This window comes from Macrobrachium rosenbergii, chromosome 5 (assembly GCF_040412425.1).
Source record: "Macrobrachium rosenbergii isolate ZJJX-2024 chromosome 5, ASM4041242v1, whole genome shotgun sequence".
Taxonomy (NCBI): Eukaryota; Metazoa; Arthropoda; class Malacostraca; order Decapoda; family Palaemonidae; genus Macrobrachium; species Macrobrachium rosenbergii.
Window position 1 is genome coordinate 48,758,595 of NC_089745.1, and position 21,144 is coordinate 48,779,738.

General features: G+C 39.9%; 1 protein-coding gene across 11 annotated transcripts in view; it reads left to right on the forward strand.

The window, feature by feature from the left end:
* The window catches only part of LOC136838764 (fasciclin-2-like), a 267,449-nt gene that overhangs the window by 23,708 nt on the left and 222,597 nt on the right, over nt 1-21,144 (forward strand). For 4 of the 11 annotated variants that reach the window (XM_067104250.1, XM_067104259.1, XM_067104253.1 and 1 more), the window contains exon 1: nt 7,694-8,833. The exons of 6 other annotated variants lie outside the window; for them this stretch is intronic. The gene's annotated coding sequence lies outside the window, so the exon portion shown is untranslated. Of the gene's footprint in view, nt 1-7,688; nt 8,834-21,144 lie in introns of those variants that run through there. One more of the 11 variants, XM_067104251.1, reaches the window with a different exon arrangement.

The following is a 21,144-nucleotide window of genomic DNA, read 5'->3' on the forward strand; positions in this document are numbered from 1 at the left end:
TATATAAACTTTGCTACATTTTAATGTCTCCTGGTCTACATATTCTTTACTTTTTCCGCTTTTCATGATTGTTTCGTTTGGTATACAATTTTTTCTCTGCTCCCTTCAATTGTGTTTTGGTTTACCAGATTGGTTTACACAAGGGTTTTATTTTTTTCTTTTTATCCATAAATGTCTTCTAGATTACCTTTTTTTTCTTTATCTATCCTTAAGTGTGTTTTGGCAAATGGGGAACATAAGCAAGATTCAGATACGAGAAATAAAAAGTTCTGCTTTTTTTTAGGGGGGAGTGGGGGACGGTCTTTCTCGGTACTTTTGGGCCTGCTTTTCCTCCTCCTCTCGGAACAGCTACTTGTAAATTCATAGGATTGTGTATGTGAATTTTTGTGCACGGTGTCACGTCTTGAGTGTCTCCTTACTACTTTGTGGCGGCCAGAGTGGATTCCCTCGAGGATGTGGGAAAGATGATGGTAGTTAGTTCCCCTCCGCAACTCATAATCTCTCCCCTCGACGTCTTTATTTCTGTCGACTCTCTGTGGATACAAATATTCAGAAGCGAGTGGGTTCGTGTTCCATTGTGATGGGTTCGTATTCTATTGTTCTTGTGGCGTTTCTACTCTCATTTCCATCACCGAGTGCGCTGTGTCTTCACCTACAGTTGTTGATCAGAATGTTGTCTGTAACTTTAAAAATGTCACAGTGCCGTTTTTACTCAATAAATGACGTGTCATCGAACTGCTGGTTGTTTGATCAGAATATTGTCTGTAACTTTAAAATTGTCACAGTGCTGTTTTTTACACGATAAATGATTAATGCATCATCGAACTACTAGTTATTGGTTGATTATAGTCTCTTAAATCCTGGATGTCAGTCATTTTTAGATCATCTGAAATTTGACTTGTGGTCGTCCATTGGTCAGAAGGTACTGCCTCCTTTGTTTGGTCAGAAATTGATCATTTGCTGTTTTTATGATGTAAAGACTTATATCTAACTTAAAAATTTAGTGCGTACTCTTCCTTTACATATAAAGATATATCTAAAATTGTGAAATTTAGTGAGTCCTCTTTCTTTTGAAAAACTTTATCTGTGACTCAGTCACTTGAAATTTATATTCAGTGACCCCTCTTTCTTATAAGGGATATCCTCTCTCTCTCTCTCTCTCTCTCTCTCTCTCTCTCTCTCTCTCTCTCTCTCTCTCTCTCTCTCTCTCTCACAATCACGCTCCGTTTATCCGTGCATTCCCTCTCTTTCCACTTCGCCCTGGCTCTCGATGTTTATAGGTAGCGAAAGGCCGTCGTCGTTCACTGCCAGGGCTTAGAGCCTGCTCCGGATGCATCTCCTGGGACCCTTAAGACGTAGACCTCCATTTCTGCCTCTCTTCCTTCACCCCCTCTTGGTAGTTGGAGCTTCCATAAAACTGCTGGCTCTGATGACACTCGGAAGGAGATGGAAAAGGGGAGGAGAAGGCCAAGAGGAAGGAGATGAAGACATTGGAGAACGGAGGAAGGTGACGAAGAACAGAAGGTTTAGAAAAGGAGAAGGTAGGAGAACGAGGGCGAGGCAGCAGTATACCACTTCTCACTTCATCGATGGACTTTTAAGACGCCCCTGAGATAGAACGGAAGGGAACTTAAGGGACACAGCTTGTCGGAGAGAGAGAGAGAGAGAGAGAGAGAGAGAGAGGGTGTGGATTTTTTGTTTGTTTTGTATTGTTTCTTTATGAAGTCACAATGTCAACAAGAATAATTCAAAAGTGTCTGGTATTGTCGTCAGGAACTTTCGTAAACAGTTCTTAAGCCTTTTACCGAATTATAAACCACTTTTCCATTTAGTTTTGTTAGCAAAATCCTTCATTGTTGGATTTCATTTTACTCCAGGGTCAACCATGTATATTTCTTCTGAAGAACCTTAATGTTATCTTGGCAACGCCTTAACATTGTCTTAGTAATTTAAGATTTTGTTTCGAAATAGATTACTTATGTATTGTTAATATATTTTTTATACTGAAATGTAAGAGGTGTATGATCTTCACGTAACTTATCCCAGAAGTTTTTGTGTATATACGTTATAAAAATGGAAGTTATTTTTCAACTAATATTTTTGTTTTTCTTCTCTTCAGTAACGTTCTTGCTTAAATATCATTCAGTATAGTTTCAGAACAACTAGGCAAGACGATTTAGTGTCTGAAGAACTAAAGGGAGATTAGTCCAAGTACAGTGCAACCTTCGTGATATGAAACTAATCAGATATTCCTAGTATCCATCTAACCTAGTTTCCTGAAAAATAGATTAGAGTCAGTACTAAGGTTAACCGCTTTAGTATTCTATTAGATTAAAATTTATATGGCCTTTGTGAATGCGTTTTTTTTTTAAAGAAGGATGTCGTAACAATCCCTATTCCTACCACGCCTCATGCTCTTATGAAAAGATTATTTTATTTGTGGGTTAAGACCTCGGGCAGCTCAAGTAGTTTTAATTTCAAAGGCTTTTGAGCAAGAGAAGATACGATCTGCTAAAATGGATTTTTGTGCGTCAGTAGCCATCGCTTAGCTTATTTCTCTCTCTCTCTCTCTCTCTCTCTCTCTCTCTCTCTCTCTCTCTCTCTCTCTCTCTCTCTCTCTCTCGTCAACACTTGTGCATTTATCTTGGCCGTATGATGATTTATATTGCACTCTGTTTCTCTGAATAGAAGTATGCAATATAAACTGTCAAGAAATTATACGTTTTACCGAGTCAAATGCAAACACTGTCGTGCTGATATTCCCGGTCATGGATATGCAGAATCGCACGCGATATACTTTCTTTGTTTCGGCAAGCTCTTTGTTTATATGCAGGGAACAAAACATTCTCCGTTCTTGCGTTGATCTCGGCGACCTCCTGACATTTCTTTGTCTTATGACTTAATGTGGACAAACGTTTTTGGATCCCATTTTTACAATTCAAATGATTCACTGAATTCGTTATGTTTTAGCTTTTCTTATATAGGCTATGTCCGCGCATTTTCAGGTTTCAGATGGCTTATTTTTCATAAATTTAAAACGGCTGATCAGTCGAAATAATTGTGTAAATTTGATGATTAATATAACCTAATGAAAATAGTGCTGATCATAGATGAAATACCAAGTAATAATTAACATTATAGACTTTTATTCTGAAAGTTTCAGACATTCCTCTGTGTTAAGGTAATATAATGCCATTTATTTCCAAGCCACAGGTTCAGTTACAAAGGATGTTAAGTTATTCCCCAAGTGACTGTTTATTCATCCCAATGTTAAATATAAATGAATTTACGATAGGATTCGTACGTTAGGGTACGTGTCAAAATTTAATGTCATTAGTATGGATTGCTGTACCTTTCAATTACATGCAACCAACCAAGTTTTGTATATCAGGTCAAAGATACAGAACTTTTCTTCCAGTAACGTACTGGGAATAAATTCTTGTAAATTGTTTTCATTAATTCTGTGTTTATTTCCTTGCACAATTGTTCTCCTTGGTAAGGTAGTTTTACATATATAGTTTTTTCCCCCACTGTGCTTGTGACAGGTTATCCCATGAAATGGTGTTCAGAATTTTCTTTTAACTAGTTGCTGAATATTCTTTCTGGGTAACAGTTATTCTTGTAAAATATGTTGCGCAATGCAGCCAGGCTTGTGGCGAGGCTGTTGGTCTCATCAAGTATGAAAGGAAATTCGAATCCAAGCAGTTGCTGTGAACAGTGAAAGATGAAAGCATTTTAAAAAGTAGTCTGAGAGCACTATACATTCCTTATGTGAAAGTCCAACTTTCCCCCGGATTCGTGATTGCTGTCGAAAGGCGGAGAGAAAATTTTACTCGTGCCGTGAGAAATCCGTCAGTCGTTTTCGACACTCCCGTGAAACTGTTCCTCCCGTTCCAGCAAGGAAGGAGGGAATGATGCAGCGAAAGACAGGCTCCAGCGACCGTCTGCAGGGAGTAGTTGTAGGTTTAATGGCCGTTACGTAAAAGCAATTACTTGCCTTAACTACCAAGACTAACAACCCTCGCTAACTACCGGTTTCTCTACCTCCCTTTTCTTCCTCCACCCTGAGAGGAAAAAATTAAAAATAGGAGAATGAAAAGGAAACGAAGAGAATCGAAGTGGAAAGCGAATGGAATGGGTGATGGCTGGGTGGAGAGAGAATGGTAGGGGGGGGTGAGGCGCTGGTTGTCTTGAAGATGGGGGAATGCAGATGTGATCCTTAGAACAAAAAATAATGATGAAACTGGTTACGGAAACAAGAGCAGTGAAGTGAAAAAGGAGGATATAGGAAGGACAGTTGGGGGAAGTGCACTCGAATGGTTTCAGTTGAAAAATTAAGCGAAATTTGTCTATTACTCCTCATAATGACATAAATGGCTTTTATTGATATCTTGCACTTGGGAATCTGAGGGTTTGCCCTACGAATTAGGTTTGCTATCACTTAAATAAATATGAAGGAAGGCATGAATGATTACTTGAGAGAGAGAGAGAGAGAGAGAGAGAGAGAGAGAGAGAGAGAGAGAGAGATGCCGCCACTGTATCTAGCTGTCAGCTGATGCAAGATGGGAGCTCTTATAACTGTCATGTCCTTTAATGGCAGCTTCATGATATTCATTTCCTCTCATAGAGAGGGAGAGAGAAAGAGAGAGAGAGAAATGATGGATCAGAAAGATTAGTGTGTGAGAACTAGCAAGACGAACGCCTACGGTGCTGTACAGAGTGTTCGAATACACTGATGCTCTTTTTCCTCTTGCGCATTTTCTTCTCGTATTCTATATCCCTCTCTCTCTCTCTCTCTCTCTCTCTCTCTCTCTCTCTCTCTCTCTCTCTCTCTCTCTCTCTTCGTCCTCGGGGACAGTATCATTGACAGCTTAGTATCAAGATATATCCCTGACTTCCATCGCTGCCTAGGTGCGAACTGTATTGATTCACGAATGAGGAATTTGGGTTTTAACAAAGAAAGAACATTTATAGTACATCTGGAGAAGGACAGAATACGACAATTGATGAAGGTGGAAAGGAGAAGGCCAGTGTAGATCCAGGAAACTGTTTATCTTTAGACAACCTCCTGCAAGTACAACCACTAGATACGTGAAGCCTAAACGATTCGATTGAGATGATGCTTGAGAGCGGCTTGTGTGAGTATGTGTGTTTGTGTGTGTATGTATGTATGTATGTATGTATGTATGTATATGTGTGTGGGGTGAGCAGTGATGTTTTCTCAAAATGGAGTGGCGTAAGGGAGATGCACAATAGCTATCACTGTCATATTCACCCTTCCCCTACTTCATAAGACCACTGTGCTACTGTGTCGAGACAGGCTTCACCGGGAAATAGCAAACAATACTACAGGAAATTTGAAATCAAAGTTTCACAAGGTGAAAGCTAAAAATGAAAAAGGATTGTCGTCTTTATTTAAAAAACCGTATAAAAGATTATGCTTTTATTTTATATTTGTAGTTGTATGATAATGTTGTAAAGTACTATTCCATTAGAACGTTCTTCCTCTAATGATGCGCCATTTTTAAAACAGTTCCTCGTTGGACGAGTCGGTAGAGTTCTCGGCTAGCACTCTGCTAGTCCCGAGTTCGAGTCTCCGGCCGGCCAATGAAGAATTAGAGGAATTTATTTATGGGGATAGAAATTCATTTCTCGCTATAATGTGGTTCGGATTCCACAGTCAGCTGTAGGTCCCGCTGCTAGGTAATTAATTGGTTCTTAGCTACGTAAAATAAGTCCAATCCTTTGGGCCAGCCCTAGGAGAGCTGTTAATCAGCTCAGTGGTCTGGTTAAACTAAGGTATAGTCTCTACGTATTAGATAATATTAAAATTTAGGTTTGAACAGGAGTCCGTGATGCCGCGTTTAAAAATGGGAGAAATGTGCGAATGCAGTTGGTGTACGAGAGCGTTTAAATCTCGTAAATGATTTAGAAATGCGTGTGTGCATTTATTCTGGCATCCTTTTAGTACCGGCAGAATATTCATTTGCATTCTATTTCGGGCGGTGCATTCCCGTAGAATTTCATAGCCATTCCGCCGGATTATCAGTGCTGCTGCTGCATTCTGCTGTATTGTATAACCTCCTGTATTTTGCCGTGAGCTGTGTCATACGGTTTTTTATTTCGGCTTTATTTTTTTATTTGGTATTTAGAATGCAGTATATTTGTTCTGCCGTGTCTTTGCTCCAGCGTTTGTGTTTTTACTAATGCAAAAATACTTTGGAAATGGGTAGCTAAAGTTTAGGTATTTTAGTGCTCGATTTCTCTTTTGTAACAGGAAAGGGAGAATGTTTGATGTTTGGGATTCGGTATGAGAGGAATGTTTGAATGACGATAAACATTGCAAAAGAACAAATGCTCTTAAATGTTTCAAAAATTGCAAAAAAACAAATAGTCTTGAATGTTTTTCTGCTATTCATGTGTCTGGTCTGTTATTCATATGTCTTATTTTTTCTTTGCAGGTAAGCTGAAATTGGAGGCGTGTAAGGTAAATAAGTTTACTCTTTCTCTATACACAAGTGCGTATGCATACACATAAATAAATAAATGAAATATATATATATATATATATATATATATATATATATATATATATATATATATATATATATATATATATATATATATATATATATATATATATATATATATATATATATATATATATATATATATATATATATATATATATATATATATATGGACACACGTCTTATTTCCCAGCAGAGATGAAGTTGCCTAACCCATCACCTTTCTTGACCCCTGCTGACACTAATACCTATTCACTCGTGGGTCGCCTGGTGGACACCCCGGAAGCGAACCACAGACCTTGTGAACAAGTGCCCAGAGCTCGGCCACTAGTCTTTGGCGAAAGCACACACACACACACACACACACACACACACACACACACACACACACACACACACACACACACACACACACACACACACACACATCTTATCTTTCGCACGTTCTCATCCTTTCTGGTTATAAAGGTACTCTGTCACCCTAAATCTCATGGATTATTATACACACTTCACCAACCTATCATCCGACATTCTCTCCACGTGACCAAACCAACTTATTGAGCTCAGATCCTTATTTTGCTCTTTGGTTCACCTTCTGAACCACGTGGTTGGCGTATCGATACATTTGTCATCCATTCAACACTTCTCGCTTCGCTCTTACTTCGCAAAAAATTCATCCTCGTGTCCAAGTTTTCTTCACACACACACACACACACACACACACACACATATATATATATATATATATATATATATATATATATATATATGCATGCATGAAAATGTGCTTCATTCCCATTTTTATAGATGGACGTGTAATTTGGATATATATATATATATATATATATATATATATATATATATATATATATATATATATGTGTGTGTGTGTGTGTGTGTGTGTGTGTATGTATTTGTATATATATATATGTATATGTATATATACATGCTGTATACATACATATATGTATATGTATATATATCTGTGTGTATACTAGTAGAACGATGTGTAGTTAGTTACTTTTCATCATACGTGTGATTCACATTGACACCGTAATCGCTATCACTGAACTCTTATCGTGGGTGACAAGATAAAACCGAATTCGGGCAGATAAGGCTCTTATCATGGCTGGACGCATTCGTTAAACTAAGTTGTTTATAGCAGTCGTTGGTGGGTTGTCGGGAATGTTTGCTGCGCATGTGTCTTGTCGTTTGATTGATATTGCATGGCGAAGTGATTACCTGAACGCATTCAATGTTTTAGCCATTTACTGATTCGTTAGAAAGTGTTCAGAGAAAAAAGTCAGTTCTACGTTATGTGATAAAAAGTTTTATCATGCTTCTCCTAAGTTCAAAATGGCTATTTCGGGACGAACGATGCTCCGGAACGCCGAGCATAATTGAAAATAACACGGCACTCGAAAAATGAAGTCGGCCGCATGCTCAGCCACGTCGAACCCATACGCTCTTTTTGAAAGTGGTTCATGTGACAAATCATGAATCTGAGAACAAAGAGATATTGGGCCTTTGCTGTCGTTTCCTTTTTTCTTTTTCTTTCGTGAAAGTACAAGATGAGTCAGGATGAGTCCGTTTCGTGACGACGGACGACCAGGTCGCTTCGGTTTTCGTCGGCCTCTGATGATGAAAAGTGATGGATTGACAAGGCACCAGTCGATGACGTCATGGGTCATCACGCGAGAGACAGCTCATTGTCCCACGGTGACCCGGCGCATCCTGTTGGTGAACCTTGGTCCTGCCGAAGGTGCAAAGAGTGTCTGGTGAATGCATTTGAGAATTTACTCTAATGTGTCTACTTGAAAGTGATTTTGCTTTTGGAGTGTGTCATAAATTCAAGAGTGAACAGTGAATGGAAAGTAACAAAAGTCACAGTGATAAGGTACTTGCCTAGTTAATAACATTAACTTCCGTACCTACGCCTTAATTAATGTCAAGTGTTAAGTGACTGTGTGTAAGGTACACGAAACGTTCATTGCACATATTCTTGTCTGCGTGAGGTACATGCAGTTAATGTGTTGGCGTACCTTTGCTGTACCCGGATAACTTTCTGCAATTGCAACGAAGTTTTGTCATTAGTAAGTCTTATTTTCGAGAGTCCAGTGAAGTGTACTAATCTTTTAGCCAAACCAAAAACAACGATACTCAGGTGTCATTTGCATGTGAGCAAACAAGCACTGTTAAAATTGTAACTTCATCAGTAAGGTCTGACTGCTACGAATGACCTCAAGCACAGTCACGATTGTAAACTGCTGATTCTCCAAGCAACTGAATAGAACTTTTAACCGGTAACTATGTGGGCACACTGTTTTGCTTACTGCGCTCGTGTTTATTAATGGTCGTAATTAGGAAGGGAATGTATGTACGGGCTTTCATATTTTGTCATTCTGTCATGAGTCATACTACAGTGTCAGCATGTAAGCGAGCTGAGGGTTTTTGTGCGCGTGTGTGTGTGTGGGGGCGCGCGCATGTGAGTGTGCGTATGTTTGCTAACATGCGTAGCTGGGCGAGGGGTGGACATTTGCCTTGTAATCAAGCACAGATATTTTTTATAATTACTGGCTCACCTCCTAAAGAAGAATTTTCAATTAATGTTTTTCATTCGTGCAATTTTTCCTCTTCCGCTAATGTTTTCTGTCTTCTTTTTATAGAGAATAAGTGTCATCTAATCGAGTTGGAATGTCGGTTTAGTTGGTTATTTGTTTTTTAATGAAATTTAGATGTTAGCTGACTGTAACCTCATCTCTTTGCCCCAATCTTTCTTATCGGTTATTCCTGCAACTTGATAAGATGGCTGCGTACATGCGTACGGTCATGCGTTCCCACCAAAAAAAGTTTCATCTTTTATTGCTCTAAAAATTGTAACAAACATTATTCAGAATGTTGTTAGGTTGCGTAAATTATTATCCTAAGTAATGATTGTATATAATATATATATATATATATATATATATATATATATATATATATATATATATATATATATATGTATATATATGCATATATAATATGTATATATATGCATATACATATACATATATGTAGAATCTACTGGTCACTTTTACCATATATACAGTACATATATATTTAAAACTACTGTATGGACGTACTTTTGTCGTCGATTTTTTCCTGATAACTCCCAATGAAAGAATCAATGCCCAAGAAAAGGACTTTTATCTTGTGAAATACAGTAGAGATCCATTCACAAAAAGTCAATAAAAAAAATTTATATAGTGGTAGATGTCCATTCACAAAAAAAGTCAATGCCAGAAGTCCATTATACCACCATTTCTCATGTGAATACCCCACCTCTGTATTCTATTCCGTCATTAATGACACATTCCTCGCTCAACTTGCAGCAGGAACGTGAGCACACGTGATTAACGTCGCCATGACACGAAAGGACGAAAAAATCGCCAGCCTTCCAGAGCGTTTGTGTGTTCTTTGTTATTCGTAATAGGAGTCGTAGTTCGCGCCATTAAGTTTATTCAGTTTTCTTTGTGAAAGGTCTCTGTTTGTGTGTTGAAACCCATCTCTGAGAATGTCGGGTAGGATTGACTATACTTTCTTTTGTCTTGTTTTGAAACATACTGTTGTGTTTTCGTACAACTGACGTAATTTCATTTTGGTCGTAGATTACCTATGTAGTGAAATAAGCTTGGGTTGATTTCGAATCTGTAGAGACTAATATTCTCTCTCTCTCTCTCTCTCTCTCTCTCTCTCACACACACACACACACACACACACACACACACACACACACACACACACACACACACACACACTAATCTTTAATAATCCCTTAACCTTTTAATTTTTTTTTTAAATAGAAAAAAGCCGATAAAGTGAGTAGGTCTCGATTAGCCACCTTGTCGAGTACCACCAACGCTCAGAAGTCCTCGTTGTTGAAAGCAGCTGTTCGTCGCATTCCTCTACTCGGCAGGATCAGATGATAGCAGTGATAGGAGCTTTTGGGAATTGCTAATGACCTACTGATTGCAGTAATCAAGGCTTTTCATCCACGGTATTTAAAAGCAGACAGGGGCAAGGCAAACGGTGGCCGTATTGGCAAATGTCGGTCAGCGCCTGACGGGGCGCGATCAATGAATGACGACGCTTATATTTAGACGGAGTTTTAAGCCCCTCAGGCTGGTTTGCTTGTATCATCATGCAATATTTATGCGTCTGTCTTTGTGCGTGGGTGTGTATATATGCGCTTTTTAGCATTTACGCTTAAACATATAAGGTAATATCTATGCATCACAAACATAAACATACAGGGTATGAATTCTTGCAGGTTTTAGCTTTGAAATCAGGACATCTTCAAGAGGACTGGTTTATAATTTTATATTTTTGTGTATGTTCATGTTAAGAGATAAAGGGGTGAAGCTATGTCCGTTAACGTGATAGCAGCGTGAGTTGTTACAAAGAAAGTTGGAAGAACAAGTAAGGAGAAAATGGATGAAGCAGGGGCTATGAAGTTTTAACATTTCATACAGTGGCGTTCCTGAGGGGCGGAGGTCGGGGGCCTGTTTGAAATCGCCCCCCGGCCTTAAAGTGAGGGGGGCGCCCAAAATGAGAAATTTAAGAAATAACATTTCTGAAATTTGCATTTACAAGTGCCTTGAAAATGATCCTACAATTGTTCATATTCTAAAAATTTTCCCCGGGGGCACTCACAGCCCCCCGAACCCCCCAGCTGCTTTGGCTCTCTTCGCTCACCTCCCACCCCATAAGAGGGCCCCCAAATGGGACTGTGCCCCCCGAGTCCCAAAATGTCTAGGAACGCCCCTGATTTCATAATGGAGTTACATGGACAGCGGGGAGTGTTTTCGGCAGTAGGAATAAAGTAATCAGTAAGTGGTGGAATGGGAAGATGAAAAATATAATGAAGGAAAAAAGAACAGTTTTTAAAAGTCCGATTCGTGACAGAAGAGATCATGTACAGGTATGTCGGAGGGTGAATAAGGTAGTCAAAAAGAATATGAGAGAAACAGATAAGGCAAATGATATGGATAGAATTGAGAAGGCAAGCGAGATGCTTCGTGAGAATTAAGATGCTCCTCGGGGAAGAAAAATGTAGAGATATGTGTCCATTGTGAATATTAATAGTTTTATCCTTCACGACCAGGAACGATTATAGCGTTTAAATCGTCTTTTTTTTTATTAATTTTTTTTATTACATAACCTGGGGCAGATTTATTCCGGAACATATTTTGAATGTCACATTTTGAGTAGTGGAAGATATGCCCCTAAGTCTAGTCTCTCTCTCTCTCTCTCTCTCTCTCTCTCTCTCTCTCTCTCTCTCTCTCTCTCTCTCTCTCTCTCTCTCTCTCTCTCTCTCTCTCTCTCGGCAGTCAGTATCGTGCGTTTCCTCTCTTTTGTTTCTGTGATGAAATGATTCTTCACCGTTTCATCATTTATTACTCTGCGACGTCCTTTGTACCTTCGTTGAATAATAGAGCTGGGGAAGTCTTTGTTAAGCCTTCTGGAACTCGTTCATTAATGCCAGGATCCAGAAATTTACTGCGGTAATTCCCATGATAGTTTATAGTGGGCAAGTATCATATATATTATAAATATGTTATATATATGTACACTTATATATATGCCTTTTCACTTTGTTTGAGTGGTTAAAGGGGTTAGTAGTTTTCTGTTCCCCAGCAAGTCTCTATGGGTGAGGTTGTTAGCCCCATGCCCCCTCCTTGGCTCCTGGCCGATGCTGGTACCTGCCTATTCACATCTGTGTCGGTTGGTTTCGTTAGTCTGGGATCGAACCACGGACCTTAAAAAGCAACACAAGTATGCTATTTAATTTATGTAGGTGTATATATATACATATGTATATATATGTATACAGTATGTATCTGTATATTGTGTATATATATATTACCTATTAGCATCTATTTTCTCTTTTGAAGAGTGGTTCTAATATTGATTAGGCTGCTCACCCCGTTCCCTTCTTCGCCTGGATTGCGACCTACCACAGTCGCTTAGCTACCAGACATAATTCATTCATTTAAGAAGTCAACAGAGGTTCACAGGGTTTAAACAGAACTTCCATTAGTGTCCTGAAATCGAGGTCGTCCCTACTTGTTAGTGGAGAAAATTCCATATTTTAAAATTAAACCGACCATTCATTTCACCTCCATTACATATTCTGCAGAGTACACGAGGCACTCCCTCTAGCAGACGTAGCCTTTCCCAAACATGTCCAGAAGGTGTCCTCTATAGACTCTGTGTTTGGTGGCCCTGCTGTTAATCGGCTTAAGGTAAAGACGCCTGTGCCGTGTCGCTTTAGTCCAGGTTAAGGATTCCAGAGGCTACGTAAGAGAAGCTTTTGCGTGTCCGACCTGTTGAATATTTCATTTCATTGGCGTCAGCAGGTCCTGCTCCCGCTCCTGCGACCCTATTTAAAGATGCTGAGTGCGTAGGTTAGACTCTTGTTTTAGACGTGTGTGGCAGTGATGGGATTTCAGTATTTTACGTGTATTTCAGTAATGTTTTCGCTTTGTATAATCTTGGATTCGTTTGTTGTTAAGTTCCAGATGTTGGAATTAGTCCCGTAGACGTAGTTATATATATTATATATGTATGCATGTGTACACACATACAGACAAACGTACACACGCATATATACAATATCATAGTATGTATATATATATTATATATATATATATATATATATATATATATATATATATATATATAGAGAGAGAGAGAGAGAGAGAGAGAGAGAGAGAGAGAGAGAGAGAGAGAGAGAAAAGAGAATATCCCCAGCTAGAAATTTGCAGTTGGAAGACGGGTTATTATGTGGCTTATTCCATTAAGCCAGAAGTGACACCGAATACAGCTGCTCCTCACGCAACCCGAGAGAGCAGGGGAGCTTGGAACCGAACAAGTTGCACGAAAGGCTTTGATTGGCATTTTGCATCCTCATTGTGTATATATATATATATCCTGGGTTTTTGCTCTTATGATTTTATCCTATTTCTGTAATTACATTTTTTTTTGTCAGGTTGATAAAAATCCTCTCTTGGGTTTTTGTCTCTCTCTCTCTCTCTCTCTCTCTCTCTCTCTCTCTCTCTCTCTCTCTCTCTCTCTCTCTCTTTCTTTATGATATGACTTTTTTTTCTATTTATTTAAAATTTTTTGTAATGATAAAACTCCCATATTGGTTTCTCTTCTCTCTCTCTCTCTCTCTCTCTCTCTCTCTCTCTCTCTCTCTCTCTCTTTGACGGTTTTATATTCCAATACTCAGTTTAATTGATGTGTATATTGGCAGCAACATTAATTTTCTTTTGCTTGTCGTCATTTGATAGCCGGTTTTTGCAAGGATATTGCGTTTCAACTTTACGCCTAGCGGGGTTCATTTACCCGACTCTCTCTCTCTCTCTCTCTCTCTCTCTCTCTCTCTCTCTCTCTCTCTCTCTCTCTCTCTCTCTCTCCATTCATGCGCGCTACGCACTCTCAGTATCTGTTATTGCTTTGTCACTATGGTTTCGTGTTTTAGTATTCTTATCTCCTAATATCATTTGATTATATTTTTTGCTAGCATGAGACCCTTCTTGTTTGTATGCTTTTTGTTTGTTGAAGTGGAGGGGTGGGGACGGGGAGGGGGAATTTGGGGGAGGGTGGTTTTGGGTGTTAACGCTGGCATGTTTGTAAATCGAGTTTCCTGGTATTTTAGTCACACCCTTATGATGCTTTGTTTTTTTTTTTTTCTTTTGCGTATTAGTTTTTGCAATATGTTAACAGGCAAGGAATGAAATGTGTAATCATGGAATAAAAGAGTAAATTAACAAATAGGCAAATACGTAGTTAAGGAAATGGAGACTGATGCATTATTGCTTGGGTTAACTTGGCACCTTTTACTGGTAAGGTTCATCAAGGAAAGGAACGTTATCTGGTACGTCCAACTGCTTTAGGACTTTCAGGAGGGATCCCCCACCGCAGCACGCACCATCCTTCTCCACCACGATGCCCCTTCGGTGATGTGATTATGTCTGGAATGAGATCAGCCCCACTACGGGTGGCTTGGCTGCGAGGGCTGAACTCCGCCCTTGCCCTGTAGGTGATTAAAGAGGGCGCCTCCCTCCTGAAACTTCTCTCACAGAAACCCATCTCCGGCGGGGCTCCTCCCTGTTATCATACGCCTTCTAGTCACCGCCTCGTCTGCGTTTCCACCTCCCCCCTTGCACGCCTTCCTCGTCATCCTTTCCTTGCGTCATCTCTACGCCGCTTCAGCTCCGTGTTTCTCTACCCTTCCTTTTTCCAGTCGTCTCTCTCTTCGAGTTTTCTCGTAATTCTTACTCCATTTTTTTTTCCACCTCGCACGACCCAACCAAGACTTATTTTTTAACGCTCCTTCCGCTCCTTCCCAGTTTTCAAGCCCAGAGTAAAACACTTTGTTTTTATAAACAGCCTCGTAAGGCCTATGTTTTACTGCGCGTTTTTATTCCCAGACTTGTTGCATATAAATAGCTTAATTTATCCTTCCTGAAGTATTTTTCCCTCTTGCTTATTTTCTTTCCGGGAGCGACGTATACTTTTTAAGTGAAACACCGTCATTATAGGGTTCAGTGCGTTCAGATTATTTTCCTCCAAGGCTCGCCTCTCCATTTTCCTCTTGTTTAGCTTCCAGGTTCCAGAGGAAGTTTGTCTGGACGAACTTCTGAAAGTAATAGAAGACTACCAGTGTTTGCTTTGTTTTGGGTGTCTAATAGCGGACGTTCCAGTTACTATAAAGTAAGAGAGAAAATGAGAATACGTAGGATCGGACTAAATGAAGCTGAACAGTTTCAGCCACCCCGGTTGTGATTTATCCAGACGTTTCAGCATTTAGTATGATATGCAAAGCTTCAATTTGATGTCTCTGTGTACTTGGATAAGACTTCAGGCAAAGGGAATGCATGATGAAGAGATTGTTTGCAGTGATTGCATATAATGACACTGTAATGACTTGTAAGACAAGATAACAGGAAAATGTCTGTCATTCGTGTGTCCCAGAGGATACAAAATGACAGTAATGATGATGGGAATGGTGAGGGAGAGGTACAATGTCCTCGTATTCAAGTAAATATGTCTTGCTCTTTCTTGGTGAAATTATCCACTAAAGAATGCTTACTTTTAATAATGGTTGAGAATCTTACAGTATGTGGTAGTACCCACCCTTTCAGTGAAGTACTTTTGGTTACCGTACTTCCAAAATAAAAGCATTGACAGGCGGAAATATTAAAAGTTTCATTTATATAATTTTATGTTTAATTTCCTAAAAAAAATTTTATCTAAGAAAATAAATAATGGAATCGAAATTACTTTTTGACGTTGAACAAATATATGGTCATATGGTTGACTAGTTAATGGTTTTGTTATGGAAATGAGTTGTCTCATAAGAAGTTGGATAGAAAAATTATTAAAAAGAAAACAGTAGCAGACGAAATTAGCGAAACTTATTAGTTTTATTTTTTCATATGCATAGATCGCTTGATTTTCCTGTGATTTTTCTTACCACATGAAGTCTCCAGTGTTTGTGTACAGACCTCACAAAAAAAGGAAGGACCAGCGAATGAAGAAGGAAAGATTGATGGTTATTTCTCTCCTTTCATTTCTGTTGGCAAAGGGATTTTGTGGGAAAGGGAGGACTGGGCATTTCTCTCTCTCTCTCTCTCTCTCTCTCTCTCTCTCTCTCTCTCTCTCTCTCTCTCTCTCTCTCCAGTTTTGATATTGGTTCTTCTGACATTGCTGTCTTCTCTTATATTTTCCTTAAACATCTTGATCATATCTGATCTTCCCCATCTACATGTGCAATCTTTTTATTCTTTCGTGGTCTGAAATCTCTCTCTCTCTCTCTCTCTCTCTCTCTCTCTCTCTCTCTCTCTCTCTCTCTCTCTCTCTCTCTCTCTCCACTTAAGCCTCCGTGATAAATGTGAGCGCGACATCTGCTGGTGGCAGATCGCTGACTAAGGCCTTCGCTCCAAGTGCCTTTTATTAACTGGCAAGACGGTGGCTCCAGCAGTTCATGGGGGAGGAAAGGATTGCAGCCACTTTTCTTCGTGTTGTTTACTTTATTCGATCAATATTTGTATCTTATTTGAAGAGGGGAGACCTTAAGTGGAAAGGCGATGTTGTTTAACTTGCGAGATTATGTATTACTTTGTATGGGTGATTTTTAAAATATTTTGTATGCTTTTGTGATAATATTAATAGTGGCGTTTTATGAATGTATATTGTGTTTACCTTATTCGGTTAATATTAGTATCTTATTTGTAGAAGAGAGCCCTTGAATGGAAAGGGGATATCGTATAACTTGCAAGGAAAGGAACGTTATCTGGTACGTCCAACTGCTTTAGGACTTTCAGGAGGGATCCCACACCGCAGCACGCACCATCTTTAGTATGGGTGATTTTTTAATGCTTAGTATGGCTTTTTGATAACATTAATGACGGCGTTTTATAAGTGTGTATCTTTTTTGAAGAAAGAAACGCCTGAATGCCATTATGGGAATCCGTATAACTAGAAAGAATATTTATTATTTGTTTTGGTGATTTTTATTTATATTTAGTGTGTTTTTTTAATAATACAACGATGTAGCTTTATGAACAGAGATCCGTAGTAAAATTTGGAATCATACGCCTTTCAAAAATATTTATATATTTTTTCCTTGATGTCAGGTAGGAGAACTAATTTGGAGATTTTATAGCACCACTTCAAGGCAAGATTCTCTCTCTCTCTCTCTCTCTCTCTCTCTCTCTCTCTCTCTCTCTCTCTCTCTCTCTCTCTCTCTCTCTCTCTCTCTCTCTATTCATGCATTTTATGACATAGAACCTTAATAATCTGAAATTCGTAATGCCTCCCTTTGTTATCAGTCCTGTATCGAGGGTCTGAAATAATAGTTGGTTTGTTCTGTAATACTTCGGTATCTTCGTGCCCTTAACATTCTATGAGAACTTTGCCCTAGGCCGTAATATCAACTTACTTGTATGAAGGACAGCTAGTAAGGAAATTTATTTTTCTTTATCCAACCCAAACACGATTGTAAAGGGAAGAAGATAAGACGTGGTGTTGGGATAAACCATTCGACGAAGTTAAGCAACGCTGTGGTAGGTCAGTGTGTGTACTAGTGATGGCCTGTGAAGGTCAGTGCGGGAATTGGTGAACTTGAATGATTGTTAGTGCGTGAATTGGTGAACGCTAATGAAGGTTAGTGGGGTACATGGATTGGTGACCGCTAGTGAAGGTCAGTGGACCACGTGGATTGGTGACCGCTAGTAAAGGTCAGTAGACTGTGTGAATTGGTAACCGTCAGTGAAGGTCAGTAGATTATGTGAATTGGTGACCGTCAGTGAAGGTCAGTAACTGGTAACTGCTAGTGAAGGTCAGCATGCTACGTGAATTGGTGAATGCCAGACATTAACACTTTCGCCATACAGCTGGTCTCTCGATGAGGAAATTTAAGCAACATTGTGTTTGGTCGGTACTAAGTAGATAGGTGACAAAAATGAATGCCAGGTACTTGACCTGCCATTATCACGAGGGACGGGGCAAAGCTGAGGAGGTAGCAACCCCATCCCAGAGACAACACTATGGAACTGGGAACAGATGTAAAGTGTGTATGGACAACAGTGGGCCACAATAAGGCCCGAAATGCCAACTGATTCTAAAGAAACTGTATCTTGGGTGATGTTTATAAGTGATTCACACACATACACACACACATATGTATATATATATGTGTGTGTGTGTGTAATTCCGTGATCCACAGGTCTTTTCTTTGTAATTGATTATCCACCAGGATAAACACGAAAATTGCAGTGACAAAGGATGCGAACTAATTTTTGGAGTGAAATTCATCAGATTTTTCCACGTTTTATACCACTATCACCTAAAGCTAAAAAAAGCGTTCGGGAAAGGCATCTGCGGAAGCCCAGCTACCATTGCATTCATTAGCAATATCATCTCCATGTATTCCTCTTCCGGGAAACTTAACCAATATAAAGGAAAAAGCCGAAACGTTTAAGGCTTCGCGGAGTATGAGGGAGGGATTGTGCCCCGATGAATTTCGCTTGGCCTCGCGTTGCTTGCGCCGGAAACTGCCTCTTTGGTAATTTCCCGAGGAGAGGTGAGGGAGGGGGTTTGGCAGGGGGGGGGGCCGCGGTTAGGAGAACGGGGAGGCTGACTGGTTCTTATCAAGCTGCTTGCTTCTGTGGCAAGTGAGGAAGAAGGCCATCTTTCACTTATCTCCCAGGGTTTCGGCCAACTTTGTGCAGGATGCTTGGGAGGGGCGGTAGCAGGTCGCTTGGGATGGATGGGATGGGGATATGTTCCAAGACAAGAGTTTGATGTATTGGATGGGATGGGATGTTTCTTTCTTGGGGGTTGGGGGGGTGCGGTTGGAATGAAATACGGTGCTTCAGAATTCTATGTTTTGATGGATTGGATGAGATGCTTAGGAGTGGAGATGGGAACTTCGATAAGTTGGTATGCCTCATGACTATAGGATTGGACCACCTCAGACGAGACGCTTGTGATGAGGGACGCCATTGGAAGCCTCATCGAGATGCGGGTGATATTGTATAAGATGGGATGGGATCTCCTTTTTCGCAGGTGGGACTTGATGTTATTGGATGGGAAGCAATAGGCTGTTGTCCTCTGACAGGGACTAAGGTACACGGGCTGGTATGTTTGGATTTTTTCCTGGTATTGGGTGGGTGGGGATTGGTGCGTTGGGGCCATTGCTCCCGGAATAGAACAATTGGAACGTCCAGCGTGAGTGACGGACGGTTCTTTACCTGGAATGCTGACAATTTGTCTCGACTTGTCACTGTACGTTAAAGGCGTTTTTTATCTTTTCAGCTTTATATTGTGTCTTTTAAAGGATGGCATTTTTCATAAAGTTGTGATAATAAAGGTATCATTGACTATCATATTAATTTTGAAGGTAAAATTGTTTTGGATAATGCTAATATTGGTGACGATGATTCTTATCCTGATGAGGAGGAACAGAAATCGAAATTTTGATACTCTTGAGTTTCTCGCACCCATTATTCACGTCTTTTCACGAGCCATTTTCTCTTCCCCTTGTAAGTAGGATCAGCCTTCCCTCTTTAGCGTTGTTAAGGTGCCTTTAATGCTCCAACGCGCGTGGTTTTTATTGTAAAAGCTGTTATATTTCTTCATTTTTAAAGATCAGTTGTTATATGTTTCTAACTACATAACTAATAACCATCTCTATCATCGTCAAGGTATTAGCTGCAGTTCTTTACAATTTAAATGATTTCTAGTTAAGTTAAGCATACCTTAGTTTTACCAGACCGCTGAGCTGATTAACAGCTCTCCTAGGGCTGGCCCGAGGGATTAGACTTACTTAACGTGGCTAAGAACCAATTGGTTACTTAGCAACGGGACCTACAGCTTATTGTGGAATCCGAACCACATTATAGCGAGAAATGAATTTCTGTCACCAGAAATAAATTCCTCTAACTCTTCATTGGCCGGCCGGAGAGTCGAACTCGGGCCTAGCGATTCGCCCAAGGAAGAGCTTTAATTTCTAGTCGCCTACCAACCCAAGTTGTGGGGGAGACTATAGCTTTCCCTCCGTCTGTCCATCTGTCTGTATACCCGCCTGTCCCACTGGCCGTCAGCGTGTGTTTGTGACCCTTACCTTTTCATTGCTACTCTGAAACGGTTGAAGAGATATCAGGCAAACTTGGCGCAAACGTAGAGACCATCAAACACAGGTGTACGATAGAGAAGATGCCTTCCTTTAAGCAAATGTCTGTCTACCAGTGTTCCTCGTCACGCTTACCTTGATATTATGTTATTATCATGCAACGACCTTGCTAATGTGAGGATTTTCGAGGGCGAAAATTCGGACTCCGGTAAGATTAATATTTAAATAATGAAATAGTCTTGATGGTACGGTACGCTCAACGTCACGAGGAAGATGCTTGAATAATTAATGGATTGCGTCTTGCAAAGACACGTCGAAGCAGAGAAACAAACCTGAAGACCACCAGCCTTTAATTCACTGAAGTAGAGCATTTTCCAGAGATAACGACAGACAGACAGACAGACGAAATCTTGAGTGCGCCCGCGCCCCGGCACGCACTGGGTCATCGACTCCGAGGAGAGCAGACCCTCGATAGCTTTCCTTTTTTATTATTAAGTTAAAACTAGGTCAAGTATTCTGTTCGTGAAGCTCTGTTACTCTCCAGTGTCCTCTCCGGATGCCGACTATAGTCCTTGACATTACCCATTGTACTTCTGTCGTATTGATTGGTTCTTCTTCGTCTCTCTTCTTTCTTTCGGAAAGTGAGAGCAATCGATTTGTTTTCTTTCATGAGGTCATGAGAATTTCATTCTATCTTTTTAAATCTCTTTAAGTAAGGAAATCTGGATTCCGGTGCGTGGTTCTTCTTTGAGAGTTTAGGAAGTAATGAGGATTTCTCTCTCTCTCTCTCTCTCTCTCTCTCTCTCTCTCTCTCTCTCTCTCTCTCTCTCTCTCTCTCTCTCATATTTTTTTTAGTTTTATATGTCTGTGTTCATGAATTTGTATGCGTGTGTGTGTGTAGGGCAGGGTTACAAGCTTCACTTTCAA